Source organism: Malaya genurostris, chromosome 3 (assembly GCF_030247185.1).
Source record: "Malaya genurostris strain Urasoe2022 chromosome 3, Malgen_1.1, whole genome shotgun sequence".
NCBI classification, from domain to species: domain Eukaryota; kingdom Metazoa; phylum Arthropoda; class Insecta; order Diptera; family Culicidae; genus Malaya; species Malaya genurostris.
The window spans coordinates 151,547,033-151,568,777 of NC_080572.1; the positions used below are offsets into that span (position 1 = coordinate 151,547,033).

The window sequence follows — 21,745 nt, forward strand, 5'->3', positions numbered from 1 at the left end:
TCTAACGCAAAAAGTTTCGGATATATGAAGCATTTTCGTTTGAAACCATTTAAAATCAATTTTTTGTACATAACTTCTTTCGCAATTATTTTCAGTGTCTACTATGTTCGAGACAATTACTAAAAACATAAAATTACACATTTTCGTTGAAGATTATGTACGGTTTGGCCTTTTCCTTAAAAAGTTATTTAACATTTAAACTTTTATATGCACTAACTTTAACTACTAATAGGAAGCAGGGTCGCAGACCAAAAGGCACATACATATACTTTTTGGAAAGCTTAAATCAAGTAATATAAAGTTACGAAGTGTGTAGGGTGGCCTTTTTAAATTGTGTGAATGAGACAACAAAATATAGAGAGCTTTTTTTTGACCATTTTCTTAGGAAAACTTACATTAATAAAATTGTTTATCTTCATATCATGCGGTTTTTGGTGATATCAACCGATAAGTTACCTTTAGGCAACAACTTTTGCAAGAAATTGCAGTCGAGGTATAAAAATAGAGCATTAGTTTTAACACCAGACGAAAGAGAAGACTTTTCACTATAGCTTACTATTATGACTTACTCTCAGCGAGTACCGAGCCTTTCGGAATTCCTCTTCAAAGTGAATGTTGATTTATCACCAAAAAATCTCGATATTACCGACTTCAGTAGAAAACGTAATAGAATTGCAGTAAGACAACAGATTAGTTACAAATTCCCTAAAACCAAACAAACTTGTTTTTGTTGGTTATTATTCTTTATTCTTAGTCTGCGCATGTTTTTATACTCAAGTTCGGGCATTTCTCTTTTGAAAAAATATATAGTCTCATAGTTTACATAATTTGATCTGATACTTTACCGTGTACGCCTGTATGTAACGTTGAACCACTCACGCATTTTATTGAAATATTATCATCGACCAAATGCTCCAGCATTTGTATTATCAACCAACTCTTTAGTGTTCTTAAAAATAATGTGCCGCGCTGCTCTCACCAACACCAACAGTGCATATTTGAAGCAAGAAATTTAATATAAAGTTACTTCTTTGTGCTTCATTTGTCAATATACTGTAAAAGTAAAACTAAGCGTCAATTAAATAAACGGTCATATTCATTGAAATTAATGTATTCCAATTTAGTTTTACATCGAGAATGGATTTGAATCGAATTTTTTATTTATCTGATGTCCATTTCATAGTACTATTTATTTAGAAATCGTGTGAATTTCATTATTTTTTTCAGTGTATGGCTTAATTCATTAGGACGTGTTTCGTAGAACGACATGATTTTACAAAAAGGATTCAGCCTTTCAAGCAGGCTACACTTACACATTTCAATACATAAAAATTAATCGCAGAAGACTTGAATTTAATCGATGTTTTTGGGCGTACTGGTAATGGTGTAAGATATCACCCTTGAAATGAATTGGATTGGAATTAAAAGAACGGATAAGGAATATTCTATTAAAAGAATAAGTACAACTTTTCGAAATTTAATGAGAACGTTAACATGCTTCTTTAGTTTGATCAATTGCATACAAGAATGCATCATGAAATTATATTCAATCATAACACCATTGCACCAAAGCTACACTAACGACCGATTCCAATTTTTGAACATTTCCTACAAAGCACCTTTTAATAAACCAAAAATAATCGTTTTAGTAAATGTTTTTTCTAAGAAAATGGTCAAAACAGTTCTCTATATTTTGTTGTCTTATTCACACAATTTAAAAAGGCCATCCTACACACTTCGTAACTTTATATTACTTGATTTAAGCTTTCCAAAAAGTATATGTATGTGCCTTTTGGTCTGCGACCCTGCTTCCTATTAGTAGTTAAAGTTAGTGCATATAAAAGTTTAAATGTTAAATAACTTTTTAAGGAAAAGGCCAAACCGTACACAATCTTCAACGAAAATGTGTAATTTTATGTTTTTAGTAATTGTCTCGAACATAGTAGACACTGAAAATAATTGCGAAAGAAGTTATGTACAAAAAATTGATTTTAAATGGTTTCAAACGAAAATGATTCATATATCCGAAACATTTTGCGTTAGACCTATAGCTCCCTCGGCAAAGTTTTTTCTCGTTGGAAGTTCTAAAACTTTGTAGAAGACATCGTTTTTCCGACGACACGACCTGCCACTCGACTATCAAAACTGTATCGCAAATTTAACTACCCCTCAGTAACTGGTAATGTCAAAACGGAATCGCTTGAAAAAATGTTGGAACTGGCAACACAAGTTGGTAAATTATTGATTTCGAAAAACAGTTACCAGTATCCTTGGAAACCACATATGGAATGTAAACAAAAACAAGAGATTCTCACTTAAAACGAAACCACTGAGTGTAGTACAGGGTCCGGCACTCGAAGTGTAACCAATTAAAAAGGCCATAAATTCAGTTTGGAAAATTACTTTTACTTAATTCAAAGTACAAAATGTGTAAAAATAATACAAAATTCAGAATCAATTCACTTTTGCTCGATATGACCACCTTTTGCCTTGACTTGATGACTTGAGAGAGCGAAGGAGTTGCTTCGTTTGGCCGAATGTGACTTGCAGGTATTTTGGCCCACTCGCGGACAATAACTTTTTTCAGCGCCTCGAGACTGGTGTATCTTTTAGTTCGGACTTTGCTCTCCAAAATGGCCCAAAGAGAATAATCCATTGGATTCGCATCTGGTGAATTCGAGAGCCATTGTGTGGACGTGATGAAGTTCGGAACGTTGTTTTTCAGCCATTCTTGGTTCACTCGAGCTTTGTGAGACGGTGCCGAGTTCTGCTGAAACGTCCATGGTCTGCCACCGAAATGTTTGTCTGCCCACGGCTTCAAAGCAACCTCCGGAATACTTTCCCGATAATAAGTCGCATTTACCTTGACGCCAGGCTCGATGAAAACGATTGGAGAGCGCCCATCTGCGGTTACAGCGGCCCAAACCATTATCTGTTGCGGGTGCTACCTTCTGGTGGCCAATCGATGACTCAAATTCTCGTATGAACGGTCGGTCAAGTAAACCCTATCGTTTTGAGAGTTTATGAATTGCTCAATTGGAAAAATTTTCTCGTCAGAAAATACAATGTTCGGAAATTGACCGCTTTCGGCCAAACGAACCAACTCCTTCGCTCTCTCAAGTCATCAAGTCAAGGCAAAAGGTTGTCATATCGAGCAAAAGTGAATTGATTCTGAGTTTTGTATTATTTTTACACATTTTGTACTTTGAATTAAGTAAAAGTAATTTTCCAAACTGAATTTATGGCCTTTTCAATTGGTTACACTTCGAGTGCCGGACCCTGTAGGCCCGCTTGTAGGTATCAAATTAATTCATTCAGAGATCTGCCATAGCTGCATAATCTGCCATAGCGATTGTGTCGTATGCCGCTTTGAAGTCAATGGCTCGACACTTCTGGAGTACTTGTCTCATAACGAATATGTAATTCGTAGTGGCGTACCGTACCGGTAACGCAAATTATTCACTACCAAAATGTTGATTTCTGTTGTTTAAGGCAATAAAAAACTAATCATGTGTTATCTTCAGAGGGAATATATTTATCTAAGCATTTATCACTTTCATAACGTTCCCAGAAATACTTACATTTCTCGTTTAAAGTTTCAACTTTTTATGTCGTCTATTTTGAAGTTCAGCCTGCAGATTTAATAAAAAATGTATCTGTACTAGAACATTTTTGCTTTCGCGTTGGGGATCTGAATGACCTGTAAATGCTTACCTTAACGCAAGAATTCCGGACTTCGCTAGGTGTCAGACGCCATGTTGTTTAAGACGAATCCCAATACTCAGGTAATTCTGAAACGCTCTCTAGATTCAGAATTGTCGCTATTTGTTGCAATCTGGCAAGCTTATCGCGAACGGACCAGGATGTAGCTCCCGTAAGGAATGAAGCCAATGCTCGAGCTTCCTGGTCTAATACTAGTCCACCAAGCCGATTGAATGTAGACTTTTTGATAACTCGCTCCAGACGACTTGTAACTTCACTAGATATTAACCAATCCATCGTAATTTCTTTTTTCGAGATCGAACTAAAAAACACAAAGCAATTAGAAATCCATTTATACGAAGTTAACCACTCACCAAGCATCAGCGCAGTTTTTTGTAAATGATTTTAAATAATCATGAAATGTGGAATTATTCCACAACTGTGTGTTTATTTATTCTGGTGCTCCTTGGTAACTAGCTCATAGCAACTTAAACAGTGTTGCTCGAATAGTTAGTTTTTGTCATTTTCAAGGGGTCGCTATATTTATGGTAACTGGTGGTAAATCGCTCACGAACACGTTTTATTCCGATTTTTCTTCGGAGTGTCTGGTCGTGTCGTCGGTTTTTCTATCTCTTAAGGGAAAAAAGTTGTTGAAATGAACTTTTATCGTAGTAGGCTTTGCACATTTTTTATTGTGATCAAATTACGAGGTATATTTTTGTGAATGAGTTCTCCAAAGGAACTATGTGTATCGGATCAACGGTTTAACGGCTAGAGAATTAAGTTCACGTTTTTGTCGATTCAAACCACTGTGTGACAGGGTCTGGTACAAGTCTACTGTCGATAATTGCATATCAGCAAAGACATCACATTATCTAGATATTCAGCTCTTACATTTTACGAACAAATCATGAGTGATATATTTTTTTCCCTCCGTGGTTTATGGGCTTGACGGTATTGCAAACATCATCAGATACGATTAATTATTGTTACAATTTAATATAAATATGTTTTAGAACTTTTAGTTTAATTACTGAGTTTATTGAGTGAGACATGAAACGATTTGAATAAGATGAGACGATTGCAATACGCTCCAACATCCGGGGTTGGAGAGGCCGGTAGGGCTTAACTGAGCTCTTTTTTATGTTTCATTTTCATACTACCGGCCCTTATTACCGATGTGAAGTGGAAATTAAGCGAAGTGAACGTACCCCACTCAGGTTTCACACGATAACGGAATAGTTGAATGGTGAATTAAGTTAATCTTTGACGTTTATTCTGTGAGGTTGTGTCGTGCTCGTGTGGGATCTGATGGATGAGGTGATATGTGAGTGAAGTATAAGTGAAGTGGAATGCAAGAACGGTAATAAAGGCCACCGTTTCAGCTCAGGACTAACGATCGACCAATAAAAGAGATAGAAAATGGGTGACGGCACCCCTATTCATCTCAAATCCATTAGTCATTTCATATATGAAAACCATTGGTTAGAGCGAGATCTGTTGTGTCTGTTCGATAGATTGACTTCGAGAGTGAGATGAGGTTAGGAGTATTTCGCGTCTCTATAACAGCGATATCGTACATTTTCTGAACTACTTTTATGCGGTATTGCTCATCAGAGATGAAGCAAAGATTTTGTATTTGATTTCATCACAATTCATTTATTGAAAGTCGAGTAATCGGTAGAATAATATGGTGACTCTATTAATGAAATGACTATTGGCACAATGAATTTAGTTAAAATCTATTCGAATTTATCTATTAGAATTGTTATCTATTAGAATTTACTATTTAATCAATGTTACAATATTTGTGTGTGAAATACATATTTGTAAATATGTATATGTATGTACACATGTGTGTATATGTATGTATATATGTGTGTACGTCAGTATGCCTTGGTGCCTGTATATGTTTATACATGTATGTATGTATGTGTTGTATCAAACCGTATATTATGATACCTTTCGATTGTGAGTGAAATGTTGATTGCATTACGCTCCAACATCCGGGGTTGGAGAGGCCGGTAGGGCTTAACTGAGCTCTTTTTATGTTTTATTTTCATACTACCGGTTCCTATAACCAGTGTTATAAAAGTAGAAGTTAAGTGGAGTGAACGTATCCCAATTGGGTTTCACACGATGACAACAGGTGAATCGAGTCCATATTTGACGTTTATTGGTGGTTTGTGTACAATGGATTACTGTGGTATGAGATAGAATATTGTAAAATAGAACGGAATAATAATGACTTAACCAATGGGCAAACCACTGATAGCTGTCAAACGATGTTCATCCAGTTTGTATTGTGAGGATGTATCGTTTGGGACCTGATGGGTGAGATGATGTGTGAGTGAAATGTAAGAGTAAGTACATGCAAGAATGGTAATAAAGGCCATTCATCTCAAATCCATTAGTCATTTCATATACGAGAACCATTAGTTATAGTGAGCTCTGTTATCTCTGTTTGATAGATTAATTTCAGAAGTAACATGAAATTTGGAGCATTATGCTTCGCTAAAACAGCAGTATTGAACCACTTCCGAACTACTGCTATGCGTTATTGCTTCTTAGAGACGATGCAAAGACTTTGTATTTATCACAAATCAATTATTAAAAGTCGAGTGATCGCTAAAATAACATGGTGACTCTACTAATGAAATGACTATTGGCACACTAGTTTTAGTTAGGATCTATCAGAGTAGAAATAGTAACTCAATGTTGTAATGCTTGCGTGTGGATTACATGTGGGTATGTATGCATGTGTGTATGTGTGTGACTGTGTGTGTATGTATGTGTTTTTGTGTGTATATACAATATACATTTTACCGTGCCTTTGATTGCGTTGTACCAAATTGGTAGTGATGCATTTCGATTGTGGGTCAGGAATCAGGAATCAGAACAAATTGGCTCAAATGGCACGTTCCCCTTGATATTTGGAGATTTGTGCCTTGCCATTGTCAAGGATCAACTGAAGACAACTAAATGTGAACATGCTGTAGCAATACTTATGGGACCCAAGGGTCAATATAATTTAAATAAAAATGCATGTTCTCAGTTTTTTTCCCGTCAAACCATCATGACCGGCCGTACAAAGATGTCATTAAAAAAACACTAATCCTTTTTTGTCTCTCTTTTTTTCGGAAATGGATGACTGAACATAACCAAGAAATTCGGAATAAAGAATAAGATACTCAAGAAAAGCAGGAACAAATGTGATAAATGTGGAGCTGAAAAATTGGAAAATAATTTAATTAACACTATTAGGAAATCTTAGATACAAAATGGAACATCGGTAAGAATAAAAAGACCATTGCATACAACTAACTTTTACATTTCAGGGAATAAAATAACATCAGCAAAAGTACGGAATGGAAATAAAATAGAAGGACAACAAAAGACACTTACGAAACACAATTGAATAGAACACTGGAATTAAGGTAAAACAGAATATAAACTATGACCAAAGATAAGAAAACCAACATGAATAAATAATAGAAACTGTTGGGTAATAATTCCTTAATTCCTTTCCTTAGTAATTTCCTCATATTGAAAGAGGCGTTTATATGGCGCGCATGCGCTAATTCGGCCTGATACAAATTAACGGGGAGGGCAATACATTTTGGACAGGGCTGTAAAAAGCTGATTGGAACCCTTTCCCCACCAAAATGTAATATAAGGAAACTATAAGGAAAATCATGAGTGATATATTTTTTTGCGAACATGGCGTCCTCAGGCAAGTCCGCATCGAACCTCGTATATACAAATATACCCTGGAAGCCTAGAGAGCAAAAACATATCATATTATGAAGATATCCAGCTCTTACATTTTACGAACAAATCACAAGTAACATACTTTTTTGCGAGATTGGCACCCGCGAGTCCGCATAGAATCTCGTACATAGAAATAGGGGAGAGAAATTTTATGTTTGTGCGCGCCAAAATAGCGGCACTGTTTACCCATACAATTTACATGATATGTTCAATGTAATGCCGTGCGATGGCGTAGCTGAACTGAAGACTGATTTTTCTTTAAGCTGACAGGCTCTGAGAGAAATCAGGCTTCAGTTCAGCTGCGCCATCACAATGAATCACATTGAACATATCAGGTGAATTGTATGGGTACGCAGTGCTACCGTTTTGGCGCACACGAGTTTGATATTTCTCTCACTTACTTATATGCCCAAGATTTTATGCGAACTCGCCGCAGAGCGCCATGTTCGCAAAAAAGTATGTCGCTATGTGCATAAAATGTAAGAGCTGGATATCTTGATAATATGATGTCTTCGTTAAAAGTAAGTGAGAGAATTGTCAAACTCATGCACGCCTAAATAGCAGTACTGCGCACGCATATAATTGACATGATATGTTCAATGTGATGCTGTGCGATGGCGTAGCTGAACTGCTTGAATATTGCTCAGTGGTATGGAACCCTTTCTACCTCAATGGTGTCAATCGGATCGAATCGATACAACGCAGATTTATTCGCTTTTCACTGCGCCGGTTGCCTTGGAATAATCCACAACAGCTCCCGAGTTATGAAAGTCGAGCGATGTTAATCACGAGCAATGGCAATATCTGATATTTTAACTGATAGAATCGATTGCCCCGCACTTCTTAGCGAACTCAACTTATACGTTCGATCACGTGTTCTTCGCAACAGTTTGTTCCTTCGCTTGCCATTTCGTCGCACTAATTATGGAACTAACGGTGCTATTCCAGGACTGCAGTATCTTAAACAGAGTTTCATCGGGATTTGACTACCATCTGCCACGCCATGCCATACGATCTATTTTTTAAAATATACTGAGAAATAATCATTTGGATTAAATTATGTCTGTTGATTCAAATAAATAAATAAAACTGAAAACTGATTTCCCTCTAAGCTGATAACAGACAGGTAGAATTTGCATATTGCCGCAAAACCATAGACATCTTATTAGCAAGATATTCAGCCTTCCCATTTTACGAACAAATCATAAGCGACATACTTTTTTAAGAGCATGTCGCCTTCTTGCGAGTTTGCATCGAATCTCGTATATACAAGTAGGGCAGACCCTGTCAGCTTGGAGCGAAATCAATCTTCAGTTCAGCAACGCCATCGTACGGCATCAGATTCAACATATCATGTCAATTGTTTGGGTGCGCAATGCTGCTATTCTGGCGCGCACAAGTTTGACATTTCTCTCCCCTGCTTCTATGTACGAGATTCGATGCGGACACGCCTGAGGGCACCAGGTTGAACTTATGGAAGAGAAAGGAGTCTAACATAGAATAAAATTTAAATTTGAACTCCAATGGACTTAATGAAATTATAAAGTAGTTTAATGCAAAGAAGGTCACGACAAGCACGAATGTCGCGAATTGGGACATTGGATAGTCTACCTTGGGTACGCAAGGAATTTATTAGTTGAGATCTGACATCACGATACTCAACCCATGTCCGAACGACATGATCAATATCGCGATAACGACTCACTCATACAGTTCACGCGATATGTTTAATATGATGCGTATCTGAACTGAAGACTGATTTCTCAACTGACAGAGTTTGCGCAAAACCAGACTCTATCAGCTTGGAGCGAAATCAATCTTCAATTCAGCAACGCCATCGCACGGCATCACAATCATCATATCATGTCAATTGTATGGGTGCGCAGTAGAGATGGTCGGGTATAGAAATTCTTATACCCGAACCCGAACGCAGTAGAGATGGTCGGGTATAGAAATTCTTATACCCGAACCCGACCCGTACCCGAGTGATCAGAAAAAAAATTTACCCACACCCGACCCGTACCCGATCAAAAATCAAAAAAATTACCCGTACCCGATCAATAATTTAAAAAAATTACCCGTACCCGACCCGTACCCGAAAAAAAATAAAAAATTTTACCCGTACCCGACCCGTACCCGATTAAAAATTACCTGTACCCGTACCCGACCCGAAAGAGTAGTAAAAATTTTACCAAAATTCAGTATGGGAAAATTAAAGTGTTTTAGATATCGAACCGTATCAGGCTCTAGTTGGTAAGTAAAATACATTAAAATGCTTGTTTACATTTAAAAATATAAATACACTGTGAAGCATGAATACAGGGTCCGCCATGTAACTTTTTTTAAACATGCAATAAAACACAAACGGTCCATTCGATTTCAAAATTTATTTTTTTCATATTAAAGTACAATCCTTCCGGTTAATTGTGGAATATAATTTCATTCAAATGGCTGCCTCGGCTGGCCGTCACTCTCTGAGGATGCATCGGCTTCTCCACGATAACGTGCGGGTTTTCCGTCCCCCAGATGCGACAGTTTTGCTTATCAACAGACCCGCCGAGATGAAAATGCGCCTCATCCGAGAAGATGTTTGTTTTTGCACACATTCCGCAGAATGTGACATTGAGGTTACTAATGTCGAAATAACCGCTAGTTCAAAAATAAATGTTAGATGGCGGACCCTGTAGATTTCCAATGTCTTCGGTACTTTATACTCATTTACAAATGTCAACAAAAGGGAGTAATATCTACTCAAATTTTTCGAGAAGCATATTTACCCAATATGTCGTAATACCCGTTGTATTCAATTTTGGGTAGGTATGGTTTTTACGAAACAGTGTGACTTTTGATTCGATTCTTTAGAGCCACAAGTAAGCGTGCTCATTGTCTTGACACACAAATAAAAATTCACATTCAAATCACTTGAAAAATCACGTAAAATAGTTCCAAATGCCTAATTGAATATTATACCAAAGAAAAATGAATTATGATTTTGATTTAAATTTATCTGTCAACTGTGCCCGTTTTGAAAGCCTCACAAACCCACACCCACTATGTTAACGGTTGCTGGTGGTTTTTACAGCAATTGAACTTCTTTGCCACCTCCGGTGGAACCCTCAACGAGTAAACACGGTGAAAATTTGAGTATTTCGCGAGAAATGATTTTCACCCGTACTTTTGCGACTCCACGTTGTCACGCATCGAGATTTTCACTTGTAGTCCAGTGAAAAGAAACGAAAATTAACTGGCAATATAGCCCAACTTGCTGTGCCATCAATCGGAGTCATTTCAAGTGAGGTGACACCACCCGGAAGTGAAGAATAAGAAGAACTTCTATGCAGATTTTCTGAAATAAATCTTCATGTTTTTATGGTAAAAATCCTAATGATTTATATGAAAATTTTGAAAATCTCCAACCAATATTTAAAATAACAGTTTTCTTGTATCTGAACGTGATATGAGTACTACACTACATTTTATATATAAATCAAAAAAAATTTACTGGATTGTGCATTAAACAGCTTTAAAATGGCAGTCCATTAAAACCTACGTGAAAAGTAGATTCCGACCGCAACATCTTAGAGCTAAGGCAGTGTGTCTTATTAAATATGTTATAAAAAAAAGTAGGGCGGGAAATATTCACATAACTTTTCACGTAACTATGATTGATCGCTTTTTTTAATGAAGAAAAGAAATGTTTTTCTTTCTGGAAATGTCAAAACCCATCAAATTGTTTATTTTTCGGAAGAACTGTTTTGCAATAAAAAATTCTCGTCTACGTGTAAACATATTTATGTGAAGTACAAATGGTCGGGTAATCGATCAGAAAAAAAAATTTACCCGTACCCGAGTGAGCAGTCAATTTTTTTACCCGTACCCGACCCGTACCCGAGTGAGCAGTAAAATTTTTTACCCGTACCCGATTGAAAATAAAAATTTTTACTCGTACCCGACCAAAAACCCGTCGGGTACGGGTACGAGTCGGGTTACGGGTAAAATACCCGATACCCGACCATCTCTAGTGTGCAGGGCTGCTATTTTGGCGCGCACGAATTTGACATTTCTTTCCCCTACTTCTATGTACGAGATTCAATGCGGACTCGCCTGAGGGCCCATGCTTGCAAAAAAGGATGTTGCCAATGATTTGTTCGGGAAATGTGAGAGCTGGATATCTTGTTAATATAATGTCTTTGGCAAAACTCAATTACTAATAGTGAAATCTGCGTATGAAAAATGAATTGAAGAAAAGCATGATTCTTCTGAATTTCTAATATTGGCACATTGTTTAACCCGAATCGGTTCTTTGTGTCAAATCGATACAACTCTCAACTTCAAATTAAAATTTATAAATATGTAATAAATATTTCGATTTACGTTTTTGGCTCATGCTATATTTTCACAAAATCAACGAAAAAAACTTTTCGACACAATCCTGTGACGTCACCGGAAGCTGCTATAAAAATGTCATATTGAAATATGAATAAAACTTAAATTATTAAGATTTAAATGGGGTGTTCAGCTACAAATGGTGACTTTTCAGCCCTATTATATACATGATTTGGTTATTACCATTAACACATCATTTGCTTCCGCAATTCTGTGATTGTAAACCAACGTGTATTGTATAATAGGGAGAAGGAACTTATTGACTTACTAACTAATACAGAGAGCGAATCGATTCAATTGAAGATTTCATTGATTTTTGTCGGAATTTGCTTATAATAGTATGTGACATTACATCTAATGGTTCTATATTTGTGAGTCCGTGTAACTCATTTGTACTAAGCCAGGGAGGACGCTTTAAAATCATTTTCAGAATTTTATTCTGAATCCTTTGAAGCGTTTTCTTCCCTCCCGTGGTTGATGGGCTTGGCGGTATTGCAAACATCATCAGATACGATAATTTATTGTTATAATTTAATATAAATATGTGTTATAACTTTTAGTTTAATTATTGAGCTTATTGAGTGAGGCATGATTTGAATAAGATGTTGATTGCAATACGCTCCAACATCCGGGGTTGGAGAGGCCGGTAGGGCTTAACTGAGCTCTTTTTTATGTTATATTTTCATACTACCGGCCATTATTACCAGTGTGAAGTGGAAATTAAGTGAAATGAACGTACCCCAGTCAGGTTTCACACGATAACGGAATAGTTGAATGGTGAATTAAGTTCATCTTTGACGTTTATTCTGTGAGGTTGTGTTGTGCTCGTGTGGGATCTGATGGATGAGGTGATATGTGACTAAAGTGTAAGTGAAGTGGAATGCAAGAACAGTAATAAAGGCCACCGTTTCAGCTCAGGACCAACGATCGACCAATAGAAGAGATAGAAATTGGGTGACGGCACCTCCATTCATCTCAAATCCATTAGTCATTTCATATATATAAACCATTAGTTAGAGCGAGATCTGTTGTGTCTGTTCGATAGATTGACTTCGAGAGTAAGATGAAATTAGGAGTATTTCGCGTCGCTATAACAGCAATATCGTACATTTTCTGAACTACTTTTATGCGGTATTGCTTATCAGAGATGAAGCAAAGATTTTGTATTTGATCTCATCACAATTTATTTATTGAAAGTCGAGTAATCGGTAGAATAATATGGTGACTCTATTAATGAAATGACTATTGGCACAATGAATTTAGTTAAAATCTATTAGAATAGAAATAGTAAATCAATGTTACAATGTTTGCGTGTGAAATACATATTTGTATATATGTACTAGCTGACCCGTCGAATTTCGTCTCGCCCGTTTTTTTTAAATTTATGTTTTCGGACAGTAGAATTGTCAAACGTTATGCTGTTAATATATCTTTCCATTATTTTACTGATTACTTGGTTGCGATGAATTCATAAAAAAATTGTGAATATGTTAAAAGCTTTCGTTACACAAAAATAAAGCGAATGCATCGCGAATCATCTTTTGAGTCAGTGCATCGAATAGCGATTGTTGATCTCTCTCAGACTATGGTTTCGACATATGGAATAAAAAGTGAAGCAAAAATAACTGAGATGACTACTTCAAATTGATTAGAACAAATTTACAAAAGCTGCCCTTCGCGACTTGTAGTTCGTCACTTCTCGCTAGTCTGGTGATATTATTTAATCGTGTTTGATGAATGTTCGTAGCGTGACAATCACAGGAAAAATTCCCATTAACAATTTAGCGATAAAACTTTATTTTTACTTTTAATGTATGACTTCTGGTCAGTCAGTAACTATTTAGTAAATTTTCTGGTGCGGGGGAGTGTGGTGGGCAAAAAAAAATTTAACATATCAGAGACTCGGATGTTTCGCATCGCTAAGTTCGACTCCTCTGGTAGACGGTAAAATTTTAGATGCGAGAAATCTTCTTCTTACTTAAATGAACCTTGTTACGGCGAATTTTCCCACTTTATCTTCAAATCCTTACTCCTCCTTGAGTACTATGGTTAGTTTGATATTGTTAAAAAATCGAATGATAAAATGAGTAATTCTTGGACATTCGAAAGTTCAAGTTACCATTCTTTTAAATATTGTATCCATTAGCTTTTAAATGAACACTGCATTCGTTTAATAGTTTTATCAATAGTCATCTCATTAGTCAACACCACATAATTTTGTTTAGTACCCCACCTACAATTAATGAATGGTGGAGTTCGGCACTGAGAATCTATATCAGAAAGTTTTATATGAAAATAATGTGCAGTTCTTCTGTTATAAAGGAGTGAAGATGAGGAGTGATTGTACCAGTATGCAGCTTATCGTTCGAGTCAATGCATAAAATCTCACAACTAATGGTTTTCAATCCACCAGAATTTACCCGACGCGAACGAACTTCAGCATGCTAAATTCAAAGCAAACCTCTATGATTGATCTCATTATTTAAACAGCAGCATCTTATCATTGATTCGTACAAAAATCGTTCTATTTATAAGGTGATTTGTTCAACTCACGCCTACGATGGCCAACAATAAACAACTAACTGATTACATTGCACACAATGCATCTTCTGGTAAACATTATCAGAACTTTTGATCATGTTTACGGTATAGCTAGAACACTCATATGCGTTCCATCATTGAATCATTTGGCAATCAATAATGTTGATACCCAATTAAGCACGTGGCTCGAAATGACGAACCACATGAATTCACACAAAACAATTCGTTGCGCGCCAAATGATTCTTTCAACGATCTAGTATTCCTTTCTTCGACGGCCAAACACTTATGCAACTCGTTATGCGTCAAACACCTATCGATGATCTAGCAATCATTGGCGACTTTTTCAGTGGAAAATTCTATTGTCCATACAAAATAACTTTATTGGTTTTTCCCACTTTTCCGGTAAGTTTTCCTAATTTTTTTGATGTACGAACCCGGTGGGGGTAAAAACTGATCAAACAAAAAAAAAAGCATCTCAATCCGTCCATCCGTTCTTACGTGATGCGATTACAAAGAATGATCTCTGCATATATATATATATATATATATATATATATATATATATATATATATATATATATATATATATATATATATATATATATATATATATATATATATATATATATATATATATATATATATATATATATATATATATATATATATATATATATATATATATATATATATATATATATATATATATATATCTATATATATATAAATGCAGAGATCATTCTTTGTAATCGCATCACGTAAGAACGGATGGACGGATTGAGATGCTTTTTTTTTGTTTGATCAGTTTTTACCCCCACCGGGTTCGTACATCAAAAAAATTAGGAAAACTTACCGGAAAAGTGGGAAAAACCAATAAAGTTATTTTGTATGGACAATGGAATTTTCCACTGCAAAAAGTCGCCAATGATTGCTAGATCATCGATAGGTGTTTGGCGCATAACGAGTTGCATGAGTGTTTGGCCGTCGAAGAAAGGAATACTAGATCGTTGAAAAAATTGTTTGGCGGGCAACGAGATGTTTCGTGTGGAGAATTCACAGGTATACTTGATGTATATGATTTGTTATTTCGAGCCACGTGTTGAATTTGGTATAAAAATAATTGTTTGCAAAATGACTTGGTGGAATGCATATTACTGTTCTAGCTATTTCGATATACTATTCAAGCCATACCGTAAGCAGGAGCAAAAGTTCTGATTTCGTTTACTAGATGCAATGTGTGCCATGTAATCAGTTAGATGTATAATATTGGTCTTCGTGGGCGTGAGTTAAAAAATGAAATTACAAAAAAACAATCAATGATACGATTCCGCTGTTGAAACAATGAGGACAAACAAAGAGATGTTCCTAGCATTTATTTACAAATCATGTAGATAAGCACACATAACAAATGGCAATTAAATGCCAATCGGTAGATGATGATTAGCATAAATATTTGATTTTAAGTTGCTTATTTTTGTGAAGTATTTTCAAATTGGTAAGATAAAGATAAAATTAAAATTATAGCGGAGTTTCCCCAAGCAATCAAAAGTTTCACAAATCAAAAGTTTCACATTATATGAAAATAATCACTTTTTTGTTGCTTCAAAGTAGACGAGGAGTTTCTGGCAACTTGAAGGTACAGAACAGGTTTTGAGCTATTTTTTTCAGCTGCACCGAGCTATAGTTCGTTCAGTTGCGTTTGGTTAATTTTGAACGGTGGATTCTGACTTGAAAACGGGTGGCTTAGGATACTATTCATTTACTTTGAAAGTTGCTTAAGACAAAATCATTCCCTCTTTCCGAACTTTGGGTTACTTGAACAAATACATATTAGCTAAAAAAAAGGACGACAACTGGTATATTTATTTCACATATTCGCTTCGCTATAACAAAAGAATTGCACATTTTTTCCTAAATTTTGTATGATATTGATTATCAGATGTTAACTTATTCCCTAATTTTAGACGGAGTACTCAGCAAAACGATGTCTTGACTCAACTAATGATATGACTATGATTATTTGACGGCTTCAGTGTTCATGTACAACTTAAAGGACACTACATGGATAAAATTTTCGTTTAAACTATTGAATGTAGAATTTATCGCTAAATTTAGGATTCAAAGATTGACCCTGTAATGGCAATGCTATGAACATTCATCAAACATGATTATGTAGAATAATCAGATTAGCGAAGGAGCATTTTTTTGACAAACAATCTCAAAAAAATCCTTCCGATAATCTCCAAGGATATGCCAATAAATTTTAATCATCTCAGGACCATTCATATTCTAATATGCTATCTATGTTTAATGCATTCGAAGATGACAATTTGTGTGGAAAATAATATGTCGTCTCTGAATTCGTTACAACCGTTCATTGTAGACCAAGTAGTCAGCCACATAATGGAGAGAAACGTCAACGACATTAGACGTTTGACCACTCTGCCGTACGTTAATATAAATTAGAAAAAATAATTTTAGGCGAGACGAAGTTCGACGGGTCAGCTAGTATATATATAGATATGTATGTACACATATGTGTGTATGTATGTATGTATGTATGTGTGTATGTCAGTATGCCTTGGTGCCTGTATATATTTATACATGTATGTATGTATGCGTTGTATCAAACCGTATATGGTGATACATTTCGATTGTGAGTGAATAAGATGTTGATTGCATTACGCTCCAACATCCGGGGTTGGAGAGGCCGGTAGGGCTTAACTGAGCTCTTTTTATGTTTTATTTTCATACTACCGATGCCTATTACCAGTGTGAAGTGGAAGTTAAGTGGAGTGAACGTATCCCAAATGGGTTTCACACGATGACAACAGGTGAACGGTGAATCGAGTCCATATTTGACGTTTATTGTCAAACGATGTTCATCCAGTTTGTATTGTGAGGATGTATCGTTTGGGACCTGATAGATGGGATGATGTGTGAGTGAAGTGTAAGAGTAACTGTATGCAAGAATGGTAATAAAGGTCATCGTTTCACCTCAGGATTAGCGATCGACCATTAGAAGAGATAGAAATTGGATAACGGTACCCCCATTCATCTCAAATCCATTAGTCATTTCATATACGAGAACCATTTGTTATAGTGACATCTGTTATCTCTGTTTGATAGATTACCTTCAGAAGTAACATGAAATTTGGAACATTTTGCTTTGCTAAAACAGCAGTATTGAACCATTTCCGAGCTACTACTATGCGTTATTGCTTCTTAGAAAAGAGGTAAAGACTTTGTATTCGGTTTTATCACAATTCTTTATTAAAAGTCGAGTGATCGCTAAAATGAGATGGTGACTCTACTAATGAAATGACTATTGCCACACTAGTTTTAGTTAGGATCTATTAGAGTAGAAATAGTAACTCAATGTTGTAATGCTTGCGTGTGGATTACATGTGGGTATGTATGCATGTGTGAATGTGTGTAACTGTGTGTGTGTGTATGTGTTTTTGTGTGTATGTACAATATACATTTTACCGTGCCTTTCAGTGCGTTGTATCAAATTGGTAGTGATACATTTCGATTGGGAGTCTAGGTTTACTTACTGCTCAAAAAGCCGGAGTTTATGGTAAACACAGATAATGAACAACCGAAGATAATGAAATGGAAACATGTTCTAGGGGTGATATTTAAATAATTAAAGAGTAAAATTATATTTCGTAATAGTCAAATATCACTGAGCGTTAGCGTCATGTTTACATTTCCTTATCCGTTGAACCATTCTGAGTGGCAAAACACACATAATGTATATACAGTACACTAACCTTTGGTTTCTCTATCTTGCTTGCATGACACGCCGACAATGAGGAATCAGAATCAGAAAGAATCGGATTCTTTATTATTGTAAAATCAACAGACACATTGTAGTCCTAATGATAGTTTCTAATATTAAGTAAAAAATTTGCTTGAATCGTTTTCCGTGAAAGGTCAAATCCAGATGATCCACGATTGAACGATCTTTGCAAGCCTATAACGGCACCGTTTGTTCCATAGTTGGTGCGACGTAGAGGTAGTCAAAGAAAGTCGTTGTTACGGAGAGCACGGGGACAAACATTGATATTAACCTCACGGAGCCAAACGGGGCAGTCAATCCTATCATTCAAAATATCAGCTATCATCAAAGCACGCGACAGCTCGCGTCGTACTTGTAGTGTGTCAAGACCAATCAGCAATACGCGACTTTCATAGCTCGGCAGTTGATGTGGATTATTCCAAGGTAATCGTCGAAGAACAAAACGTACGAATCTTCGTTGTATAGATTCTATTCTATGAGTTCCATTGAGGTCAAGAGGGTTCCAGACTACTGAGCAATATTCCAAAGTAGAACGAACGAGTGTACAGTATAGAGTCTTCAGGCAATAAATATCATTGAAGTGCTTAGCCATTCTAAATATGAATCCCAAACAGCGTGAAGCTTTCGCAACAATGTAGTTAATGTGCTGTTTGAATGATAATTGCTCATCGAGAAAGACACCAAGATCTTTGACGCATGTCGATCTACTAATCATGAATCCTTCAAGATAATATTCGAATTTGAACGGTAACTTTTTCCTTGTGAACGTAATGATTGAGCACTTCTCGGAATTCACTGTCATATGATTGATTTTGCACCAATTCGCAAAGAATTGCCGTTGAAGGAATGCCGCATCTTTTGAGCTGCGGATGGTATTATAGATCTTGAGGTCATCAGCGAAAGAAACTCGTGGTCCATCCAGAAAAAGATTTACATCATTGAAGCACAATAAGAAAATCAAAGGGCCAAGATGACTCCCCTGTGGAATTCCAGACGTTGCAACAAATTCTTCGGAAACACAATCATCAATTTTGATAGTAAGACGTCGATTGCTGAGATATGATTGCATCCATTGAATGACGTTTGCACCAAAGCCGAGTCGATTTAATTTTGCAATTGTGATGTCATGATTGATTTTATCGAAAGCAGAAGAGAGATCTGTATAGATAACGTCCGTCTGCAACCCGTCTGACATAGCGTTTGTTATGTAAGATGCGAAAGATCCGAGGTTAGTAGCTGTTGAACGTTTCGGCATAAACCCGTGTTGAGTATCATCAATGTACTGCTTGCAATGGTTAAAAATTTGAGTCAGAATGACTTTTTCGAATAATTTAGGAATTGCGCTAAGAGAAGTGATACCGCGGTAGTTGTTCATATCGCTTTTGTTGCCTTTCTTGTAAACCGGATACATAAACGAAGCTTTCCATAAATCCGGAAACACTGCTGTAGTTAATGAGGTTCTTAATAGCATTAGCATTAGCATTAGCATTAGAGACCGCCCGTGTGTTGCTACTCCGTTATTGATCTGGACCAATTGAGATTGCAAAATGATTTTTTGAAGTAACATGTTTGGGAATAACACATTGTTTCACACTGTGCAAACTGTATTGAACCATGCATGCTGATCAATACCGACGCCGGCCACGTCCGAATGCAGATCTACTTGGGAGGGAAAGGATTGTTAGTTCGATGCATGTTGCTACTAGGAACCGAGGAATCCTTTGCATTCCCACATGCATCACAGGAGAGGATACTTTGTTAGTAAATGTTTTAATAATGTTATCATGTGTTTATTGCTCTGGGTAGCCGGCTACCAAGAATGTTTTAAAGTATTATGGTTTTATGTGTTACTTTGTCCTGGCAATATAATGCACGAAATAGTCAATCTCCGAAATTGACAAAACTCCGGACAGCCGGCTGTCGAGTATGCAGTCACTCGTTTATGCATCTACCTTTCGCGTTTTTTTAGTCATGCAAAAAAAACACATGTGGATTGATAAAAAAAGGTATCATCTCACTGCTAGGTGGATTAAGCACGTTTTTATAAATGAAACTACGTGATACAAAATAAACGAGCGAATAGGATTTAGACAAAAAAGTTGATTCATTGCATTGAAATATTCTAAACAGTTATTATAAAATCATTTTAAATCACCAAACAAAGGTCAACAGATTTCACACGCGTCTTAATTCTTTATTATTTCCGCTTTACTATTTTAATTATTTATTAAAATTATTAATTGGTTATATTAGTTGATCTGGGCAGCCGGCTACCGAGAAAAATATTAATTTACTGGTTGAAATATTAATATCAAGTGTTTTTTACTATGTATTCAATATACCGATATATGTTATCTCTGTTATTAACTTTGTAATATAAACGGATTTGCGCAATGGTTGATTTTTATCATTCATTTTATAATCCTGAAAGACAATCAATAACATGGAAGAAGCAATCATTCCTAATAAAACTTTTCTCCGAAGCTAGACGGAAATTGATAGGTTGAATAAAGAGATGATTTAGTAAAATAGATTAATCAGAAGTAAAACATTGAAAATATCTGATAACTGAAAGGAAAAAGAAACTCCTGCAATTGTCGTCTTTTACGACATGGAAGCAGGAACCCAGTGGATCTATTCTTGGTTCATTTTTTTCCGCCGGATTCCACACGGCATCTAGGCTGGTACAGTCCGGAGAGAGCTAATAGGTACTATCAATCTCCTAGTGGACCCCAGCCCCTCGCTGTAGTTAATGAGGTTCTGAATAAACGATAAAGTGGTGATATTATTCCAGCCGAACATTTCTTCAAAATAACTGTCGGTATGCCATCTGGTCCTGCAGAACTCGAAGACTTCAATCCAGCGATAGTCATCTCTACCGAATTCACGTCTATGTCAATGGAGTGCAAAAAGCAATTAGATACCGGAACGTTGATTGCCGCTCGTTCGATATGCTGTGGGGATAATGCTTCAGTAGCTCTTTTGGATGTTTTCAGATGTTTCAATTCAGCGGTTAGCCACGGCGGATGTTTGGAATGTCGGACGGATCGTTTCGGAACAAAGTAATCAATCGCGTAGATTAGTACATTGGAGAAGGTCTGAACAGCTGCGTTAACATCATCATTGTCGAGAATGTCATCCCAATCGATACTCATTAGGAACGCAGTCATGCTATTATAGTCGGCTCTATTAAAATTATAGCTGATGATGCTGGAGGGGGCGCTGTCATGAGGTAAACGTTTAGTCTCGAGTACGATGTGCAGCGGAGGATGATGTCGAACACATTTCACTAGAGGAGACGGCGCAACGCAAATGTTGGGTGCGATATCGGTTTTACTGGAGAAGCAAAGGTCGAGCATTCGGCCATTCTCATTAACGATGTGGTTGAATTGCCGCAGCAAGTTGAGATTATAACCATCGAGCAAGGTAGTTATGCTAGCGTGAAATGCTGAAAGTGCGGGATCAGCAAATAAAAATCCATCAGAAGTGGCACACCAATTCAAACTAGGGAAGTTAAAGTCTCCAACAACCAGGATTTC

The 21,745-nt window shown here is 36.4% G+C and overlaps 1 protein-coding gene across 1 annotated transcript in view; it reads left to right on the plus strand.

Annotated features, from left to right (window-relative positions):
• The window catches only part of LOC131438106 (plexin-B), a 438,124-nt gene that overhangs the window by 211,751 nt on the left and 204,628 nt on the right, over positions 1–21,745 (plus strand). The window lies entirely within an intron of this gene.